We start from the raw sequence: 9,593 nt of genomic DNA, 5'->3' as shown, positions 1-9,593 counted from the left end.
AGGCCACACCTCTCTTCTGAGCCCCACACAGGTATTTAACATATCCCGTAAATCTCAATATTTACAAAACTTAACCTTTTGCCCCATCATAGCCCCTCTCCACTGCCAAAACCCAATTTTGATGTCCCTCTTCTCAAACATCTAGGAGCTAGGAGTCATCTTGACATTTCCCTCTCCTTTCCTCCTCCTTATCTCTATATCCAATTTAACATCAAGTCCTTTCATTTTCATCTCCTGCATAGCTCTCCCTTCTGTCCATTTATCTCCTTCCCCATCACTACCACCTTAGTCCAAGATACAACCATCTTTCATTTGGACTTTAATGAACTCCTAGCTGTCCTTTCCTCTCCAATCCCTTCTCCCCACTATAGTTGAAGGGATTCCAAAAGGCTATTCTGGTCGTGCTGCCCCTGTTCCCCCTCTGCTTACAGCACTTCAATGGCACCCCTTGCTTTTAGGGTAAAGTCAAAACTCCCGTAACTTGTTTGCACATCCCTGCCTAACCTGGTCCCCACTGCCAGCCTCATCTCACAACAGTTGCCTTCACTTCTCAAGCTTCAGCCCCACCAGCCTTCTTTCAGCTCCCTTTATTCACTGTGCTTTCACTACCCACAGGGTCCGGTAATATTCTTCCCTTTCTTCCATATCTAAATCGCTAGGATTAAATTCCTAGAAGCTTCCATCTTCAGATAGAGGCTCAAAGGTTTTTCCTCAGGGAATGTTTCTTGACCTTCCTGAGTTGAATTCCTCCATTAGACCTCGGATGGCATCAGTTTAGCATGATTTTGTATATTTGATTAATGTCTGTCTCCCCCACTAGATTTTTAAACTTTTGCTCACATAGAGGCACATTGATAAATGCTTATGTGAATAAGTTCACTAATAAGGAAATGATTATGTATTATATACTTCCTCACTATGGAATACTAAGCAGCTGCTAAAAAGAGATAACTCTTTATACTAATATGAATGTCTATATTTTTAATTTATAACAGCACATTACAGAACAGTATGCATACTATTTTTAAAGCTTATATATGTATATCTTTATTTTTAAAAAATCTCCGTTTATGGGGGGTTGTGGGGGCTGTATTTAAAAAGGTTTGCAAGACTCAAGACTAACAACAAATTGCTTGCAGTACTTTCCCTGGAGAATGGAAATGAGACAAGAAAGAGGAAAAATAGGATAACAATTTCTACTTATAAATTTCTGGGTTGTTTGACTTTTTCCAGTGACCATATGGTATCGTTGTAATTATTTTAACAATGCCATTTTTAAAATGATGATGTAGTTCACCAAAGTTCAAGAAAATGACCGTTTTTAAATACAGAGAGAAAGAAGTCACTTTTTACATGATTCCTCAACAAGGATACAGTTCTAGAAACAAGTTAATTTCCAAGTCAGACCTTCAATCTACCAATAAGCTCTGATGAAGAAGAAAAATGGAAGAGAACAAATGGAAAGGCCAGAATTTGTTTATTTAATTAGGTCTTCCCCTCACATCACTTTTACAAACAAAAGAGATTTGAAAAGTCATTGCTGGCCTGGTGCGGTGGCTCACACCTGTAATCCTAGCACTTTGGGAGGCTAGGATTGATCACTTGAGGTCAGGAGTTCAAGACCAGCCTGGCCAACATGGTGAAACCCTGTCTCTACTAAAAATACAAAATTTATCCAGGCGTGGTGGTGTGCACCTGTAGTCCCAGCTACTCAGGAGGCTGAGGCAGGAGAGTCTCTTGAACCCGGGAGGCGGAGGTTGAAGTGAGCTGCAATCATGCCACTGCACTCCAGCCTGGGTGACAGAGTGAGACTCCATCTCAAGAAAAGAAAAAACAGTCATTGCTCCTTGATTCCTTTATATAAACTTGGAAAAAAAAAATAAGAAAACGAAATAATAGAATGAATTTTTCTTAGTTTACTCCAATTGTTTTAAATTAAATACAATTGAATACATGAAGGCACTTCACTATCCTTTGCTTCTCAAATAACAGCCCTTATTATCTTTACCATAACTCAAATAGAAAAGGTCGTTTTCTAAATTCACACAGATTACAGAGGAAGGAGCAGGGACAAATATACTGGTGGTGCATAAATAGGATCATTTCACAGCTAATGGCAGAAAACCTCGTTTTGGTTTGGAGAGAAGTATGTGCAGGTGGAGAGACCCACAGTTACTGAAAAAGGGGAGGTGGGCGTGTGGGCATGATTCTTCCAGCAGCAGCCTACGAGGAAGAGCTGGGAAAAGTCTGTGAATATAGAATAAATACTGTCACTTGGAGCTGCATTGATTCTTTTTTCAGACTAACTAATGGCTCAGATGGTAGAATAACCAAACGATGACTAAAATATGACTCAAATGCTTTCAAATCAAATCACTCCAATGAAACAGGAACAGAGGCAAGCAGAGAACAGGTCATTAGGGGTTCTAACCAAAACTTGTTAAATCGGAAAAAACTCATTCTCCTAAATGACTGTCTCTTTCTATTTAAGTCATTTTGATGTTAGTGAACTGTGGACAACAGATCTTTATTATTTGTGACACCTACTGATCAGCTCTCAGCAGCGGAAAAGGCAGCTCCTGGCTGGGCTCATACACTTTTCCCAATCCTGATTTGTCTTCTCTCCCACGATCTATCCAGCGTGTCTTCAGTTATGCCAAAGGGCGTTAGAAAACTCTAAAATACGGCTCAAACTTTACTTTCTTAGTATTTTTGAAAACCAACTTTCATTTAAATATAAAAGTAGTTCGTATTAAGATGAAATGGGGTTGGGGGAAGGGAGGTGAGAAGAAGCCTATTATGAAATGGAATCACAGGGCACGAAGCTCCCAGAAGGCTGAAACACACCCGCTGAGATTCGGAAGAGGCGGCAGCAAGTGTGCTGGCCCTCATGGAGGCATCACATGGCCCACAACACACACGTGGGTGATTTCCCTGACATCTTTCTCCTCCCCCTTCCTTCTGCTAATTTCTCCGTTTCAAATTCTTTCCTCAAATGTTAATCCTATTTTATCATTCTATTCTTCAAAAAACATATATTTTTTTCTAAACAAAGCCTCTTACCACATTTATTGGAAGCAGGCTTCATCAAGAATAAGTGGAAGTACCCACATCTCCCTGTTGTGTCAGGTGCCTGTTTTTATCCTCGTGCCACCTCCTCCTTTCTGAGAATTATCACTCATGCAGTAGGAGGAATACAGCACAATGCTTAGCACCCAGCCAAAGTACAGGACCTCTCCCAACAAACCAGGATGCCGGCAGAGACTGGAGCTGACTCCAACCTAAGCTAGGCACACTACACACACTCCCTGTTCTCCTCCCTGAATGGATTCACTTCGAAAAGAGGATAACATGATTTTTTTAAAACTTCTTTTATTATTGTAAGACATACATGAAATTTATCATTTTTACCATTTTTAAGTGTACACAGTTGAGCAGTACTAAGTACCTTCCCACTGTTGCACAACCATAACCATCACACACCTCCAAAACTTTCCATCTTCCCAAACGGAAACACTGTACCATTAAACAATAACTCTCTGTTCTCCCCTCCCACCTTGCAACCAACATTCTACATGTTGCACATTGAGTATCCTTTATCCAAAATTCTTGAGACCAGAAGTGTTTTAGACTTCAGATTTTTTCAGAGTTTGGAATATTCACGTTATGCCAGTTGAGCATCCCAAATCCAAAAATCCAAAATCTGAAATGCTCCGATGAGCATTTTCTTTGAGCATCATGTCAGCATTCAAAAAGTTTCAGATTTTGGAGCATTTCCCATTTCAGATTTTGGATGTCAACCTGTACTTTCTGTTTCTATGAATTTCACTATTCTAGGTACTTCATATAAGTGGAATCATATAGTATTTGTCCTTTTCTGTCTGGCTTATTTCACATATAATGTCTTCCAGGTTCATCATATTGTAGTACATGTCAGAATTTCATTCCTTTTTAAGGCTGAATAATATTCCATTATGTGTATACCACATTTTGTTTATCCATTCATCCATCGATAGACATTTGGGTGTTTCCAAAGCAACATATTCTTAATTTAATCCCACATTTTAAAACTTACAGGTAATTTAAATTCAATTCAACTTACTGTTTACTAAGGGTAACTCACTATGGGAAGTACTGTGGGAAATACAAGGGTAAATCAGACATGGTGCCTGCTTTCAAGGAACTTATGATACACTGGGAAAAGAGAAGAGAAAGAAGTAGAAGTAACCAGCATTTGCTAATTGTTTGCCATATGCCAGGTGCTTTACCCAATCACTGCGTGTATAGCTCCCAATGACTCTCTAAGTTAGATATTGTAATATCTACTTTATATAGGGAGAAGAATGAAGGCACTGAGACCTTAAGTAACCACCTCCAAAGCTGGGATTTAAACTCATATCTTGGATTCAGAGGCCTGTGTTCACTCCACTACACATGTCGTTCTCTATGATTCAAGGCAGAATGTGACAAATCCTGGGGAAGCTACAGGAAGGTAGAAGAGGAAGAGAAGAGACTGCTCCTTGCCTAAGGGTAAAGGCACATGACAAAGGCAGGTCTTAGAGGTCAGGAAGGCTTACGTTTGACAGAGATGGAGGGTGGAAAAAATTGCACAAGCAGGGCAAAATGAGGGAGGCAGGAAAGTTCAGTACATACTTAAGGCTGGAAAGTGGTGCGGGGAAAAATCACAGTCATAATGAAATGCTAGCTCAAGGGGTCTGAACTCCACCATCAGGCAATGGTCAGCCACTGTAGTTTTCTGAAATGGGCCATAGTCAGAGCTATGCTTCGGGAAGATCACCATGGCAATAATGCATCACAAGGATGGAGGTGAGAGTAGTTTAAAGGTAGGAAAAGCAGTTAGAAGGTCACTGGTGATAGCAGTTCAGGCTTAATTAGTCAGAATGGAGACGAGGATATGGACATGAGAGATATCTTAGAGGTGGGAATGACAGAACTCGGCAATCACTGCATTTCATAATGCATTGAGTAGACTGACCATATACCCTGGTTTGCCTGGGATATGTTTTGCTGATATAATTACTAATGGCACCCTTTTACTCTCAAAAAGGTTTGGATAATAAACTATATAATCATACTAGTTAGGAGTTGATTCTGTTGTAACAGAATCAGAGGTGACTCCAAGATTTTAAACCTGGATTAGTAACGAAAGTGGTAACACCTTTGGAAACACAGAAGGGAAATCAGGTTTTGGGGAAAGATGTGGAGTTTTGATCTGGACATGTTAACTTTGCTGCTCAGGTGAGGATTTATTTAACAGCGAGAAGCACCTTGCCCATGGATTTCCCCTGTTTCACATGAAGGAAGGCATCATTGACCTAAAACAAAATGCAAAAGAATGTGGTCAGATTTGCATATATGGATATTTCAACAAACATTTGATGCAGTATCAATTAATAAAATAACTAAAGTATCAAGATGTATCTCCAATGAACCATAAATAACTATGCAACACTAACTAGTTATCACAAATGCAAAGGAAAACAATAACATTGAAGAATAACCTCAGTATTTCTCTCTGTCTAAATGTATAATTATCAGTGTTGTCAGATAAATGCCAGATGGTAAAAAGCCCTAGGCCTGTCCATACGCCACTGTAATAGAGCTTTGTTTTCCAGCTTTTGAAAGAATGGAGCCACTGGCAGAAGAATCCGTATCTTTATGATTAATAATTTTTGTTTTTTTATTAAAATTATCCTACTTCCTATGTAACTGAAATTGTAATCTATCTTGAATCTTTGTTAAGGAAGTACAAGGTTACAAAACATATATTTAAAAGTAGCTACAGTAATCAAGGCAGTGTGATATTGGTGAAAGAATAGACAAACAGATCAATGGAATAGAATAGAGAGCCCAAAAATAGACCCATACAAATACAGTTAACTGATCTTTGACAAAAGGGCAAAGCAATTCAGTGGAGACAGAACAGTCAACCAATGGTGCTGGAAAAACTGGATAGCCACATGCAAAAATATGAATCTAGATACAGACCTTACACTCTTCACAAAAACCACCTCAAAATGGATCATAGACCTTAAATGTAAAATGCAAAACTATAAAACTTCCAGAAGAAAATATAGGGAAAAATCTAGGTCACCTTGGTTTAGCAATGCGTTTTTAGATATAGCACCAAAAAAGCACAATCCATGAAAAAAAAAAAAAAAAAAAATGGGTAAGTAGTCTTCATTAAAGTTAAAAACTTATGCTCTGCAAAAGACACTGTTAAAAGAATAAAAAGACAAGCCACAGTCTGGGAGAAAAATCTCTGCAAACACATATCTGATAAAGGACTTGTATCTAAAATATACACAGAATTTTTAAAACTTAACAATAAAAAGCAGGCAAAAGATCTGAACAGACACTTCACCAAAGAAGATATACAGATGGCAAATAAGCATATAAAAAGATGCGCAACATCATATGTCACTAGGGAATTGCAAATTAAAACAACAATGAGATACCACTACATACCGACCAGAATGGCTAAAATCCAAAACACTAACAGTAAATGCTGGTGAGGATGTGGAACAATAGAAACTCCCATTTGCTGCTAGAGGGAATACAAAATGGTATAGCCACTTTGGAAAACAGTTTAGCAGTTTCTTACACAACTAAACATATCCTTACCATACAATCCAGCAATTTCACTCCTAGGTATTTACCCAAATGATCTGAAAACTTATGTCCATATAAAAACCTGTACATAAATGTTTATAGCACCTTTATTCACAATTGCCAAAACTTGGAAGCAACCAAAATGTCATTCAATAGGAGAATGGAAAAACAACCAGTGGTACATCTATACAATGAAATATCATTCTGTGATAAGAAGAAATGATCTATCAAGCCAAGAAAAGACGTGGAGGAACCTCAAGTGCATATTTCTAAGTGAAAGGAGCCAGTGTGAAAAGGCTACATGCAGTCTAAATCCAACCATATGACATTCGGGAAAAAGCAAAACTGTAGAGACAGTAAAAAGATCAGTGGCTGCCAGGGATTCAGGGACTGGGGGTAAAGATGACTATGTGGAGCCCAGAGGATTTTTTTTAGAGCTGTGAAGCAATTAAATCTAGACAAAAAGCAATTAAATCTAGACAAAAGTGATAGTAGCATGACAAATGTGGAAGGAGACTTTTGCAAAGTCTCAAACTAACAACTAGCACTTTGCTATTCAAAGGGTGGTTCAAGAACCCCAGTCTTCCACATCATCTGGGAGCTTATAAGAAATGCACAAGCTTGAGCCCCATCCTGTCTTTGTTGAATCATAATCTGAAACTTAACAAGATTCCCAGGTGGTTTGTATGCACATCAAAGTTTGAGAGTCACAGATTACACAAGGAATGTTTGCAACTTAGTAAGAAAAAGACAGGAAGGCCAGGCGTGGTGATTCATACCCATAACCCCGGCATTTTAGGAGGCCACGCTGGGAGGATCGCTTGAGCCCAGGAATTGGAGACCAGCCTGGGCAACACAGGGAGACCCCATCTCTATTAAAAAGTTTTTTTTACTCAGTCAGGCAAGGTGGCACATGCCTATAGTCCCAGCTACTCAGGAGGCTGAGGTGGGAAGTCATTTGAATTTGGGAGGACTGCTTGAGGCCCAGAGGTAGGCTTCAGTGGACCATGATTGTGCCACTGTACTCCAGCCTAGGTGACAGAGCAAGACCTCATCTCAAAAAACAAGAACAAAACCCAAAGACAGGAAGCCAAATAGGAAACTACACAAAGAGCTTAAATTGCAATTCAAAGCACTGGAAACCTGAATGGATACCAAATATATAAAGAGATACTTAAATATATTAGAAATCAGGAAAATTCAAATTAAAATAGTAAAATGCCACTTTACACCTTATCAGTTTGGCAAAATTCTGAATGTTGGACATATCAACAGAGTGACAAATAAACAAGAATTCTCACGTACTGCTGATAGAGGCATAAACTGGTCGAGTCATTCTGGAGAGTAACTGGCAGTCAAATTAAGTACACATCCATCCTATGACCCAACAATCTACACCTGGGAAAATAACCCCAAAGTGACCTTTGCACAAGTCCCTAAGGTTGTGCAATAAGGCTGTTTACCGCCATACTGATTATTATGACTTGACTAGGGCACCAAGTCAACCTCAAAGTTTATCGGTAGAGAATGAATCTGTAAACTGTGGTGGATGCATACCATGCACCATGATGTAGCAGTGGGAAGCAATGAACTGGATCCAGGAACGGCAACACAGATGGATCTTTAAAAGACAGCACTGAGTGAGTTACATGAAACAGAACAAGGTCTAGTGCATAACACCATTTATGTAACTTAAAAAGAAATTAACACACAAATTAACTCTATTTGTTTTACAAGGAAATGTGAATCCAAAGATACATATCCAACTCATCACAGACTGGCTCAGAAGGTAGGAAAAAGTGGGGAGAGGCAGTGGGAAATAAGGGTAAAGGGAATGAGTAAATACAGACATTCATAAATATACAGACGTAAAAACAAAAGATCAGCTTTCCATGGCCCAACAATGAAAATGTACTTTGAAATGAAGATTAGGATTAATCAACCCTTTCCATTTGAGATTCTCCAAAATAAATAAATAAATAAATAAATAAATAAATAAATAAAATAAAAGAAGTACAGAACAAATCAATCATGGCAATCTCTCTGCCGCATGAGATTCCTGGTTTCAAAAACATCTGTCTTTCAGAGCTCTGTGCCTTACAGAGACCTTTCCCGTCTAAGCAAATTGAGACTCTCGACGAGGAGGTGGAAGAGGTCTAAGACAGATGTTTGAAACACTCATCCCCCCGTCAGTCATTTCCAGGTGACTCACAGCTGCATCACTCTCCCTGTCAGTTAGAAGTCACTTGTTCCCAGAGATGTGTCATAGCCCAACAATAGAAAATACATGAGAAAATAAATATTATTAAAGCTAGTGATACTTTTCACCTGGCATCCTAAGGGAGTCAAGGATCTTCTGCTAATAAATGTTAACATAAAAAGAAAGCTGTCCCTTCAAATGCTCAAGCTAATTTTAATCATTTTGCATATAAGTCTTTATTAAAATGTATCACATATTTCTGTGACTTCTGTAACAGAGAATACTGGGGGAAAGCATCATCTTCTTTTTCCATGACTTGAGCATTTCAAAATTTTGAACATCCATTATTTTACCTTCTGTTTTTCCGATATTCTGTCACCTCTCCATGTCCAGTTGCCACTTCTGTTGTAACTGTAGCTACTTCTAAAAATAACCCAACTGTGTCCCTTTCTACCTGGTGGTCTCTGTCTGGGCTGGGAAAACAGACTCTCGGTGGTGTTAAGGACTGGAAGTTTAATAAAAGTGATAGGGCTGTGAGTGAGAAACTAAAAAGTAAAATGCATGGCTTTAGACCAGAGTCTTTTGATAGCTACTTCAGATGGCTGAGGGACGCTTTCCTCCTGGATTCTACAGGCTGTGTTACAGAGAGGAAGACTGCACAATACTGATGCCTAGGTATAATAGATACACAGGCTGTTCCCAGCACCCTGGTTTTCTGCCTTCAGATGGATGAAGCCATAATTAAATTTGTCTCTGGAGA

General features: G+C 39.0%; 1 protein-coding gene across 1 annotated transcript in view; it reads right to left on the bottom strand.

Moving 5' to 3' along the window:
• Positions 1 to 3,504: 3,504 nt before the first annotated feature.
• Positions 3,505 to 9,593, bottom strand: part of LOC103231036 (quinone oxidoreductase-like protein 2) — a 49,234-nt gene continuing 43,145 nt past the window's right edge. Inside the window, exon 9 of the mRNA XM_037986214.2 lies at positions 3,505 to 5,336. The gene's annotated coding sequence lies outside the window, so the exon portion shown is untranslated. The remainder of the gene's footprint in view (positions 5,337 to 9,593) is intronic.

This window comes from Chlorocebus sabaeus, chromosome 25, assembly GCF_047675955.1.
Source record: "Chlorocebus sabaeus isolate Y175 chromosome 25, mChlSab1.0.hap1, whole genome shotgun sequence".
Lineage (NCBI taxonomy): Eukaryota > Metazoa > Chordata > Mammalia > Primates > Cercopithecidae > Chlorocebus > Chlorocebus sabaeus.
Note: the sequence above shows the minus strand (reverse complement) of the source record. Positions and strands in the feature narration are given on the sequence as shown.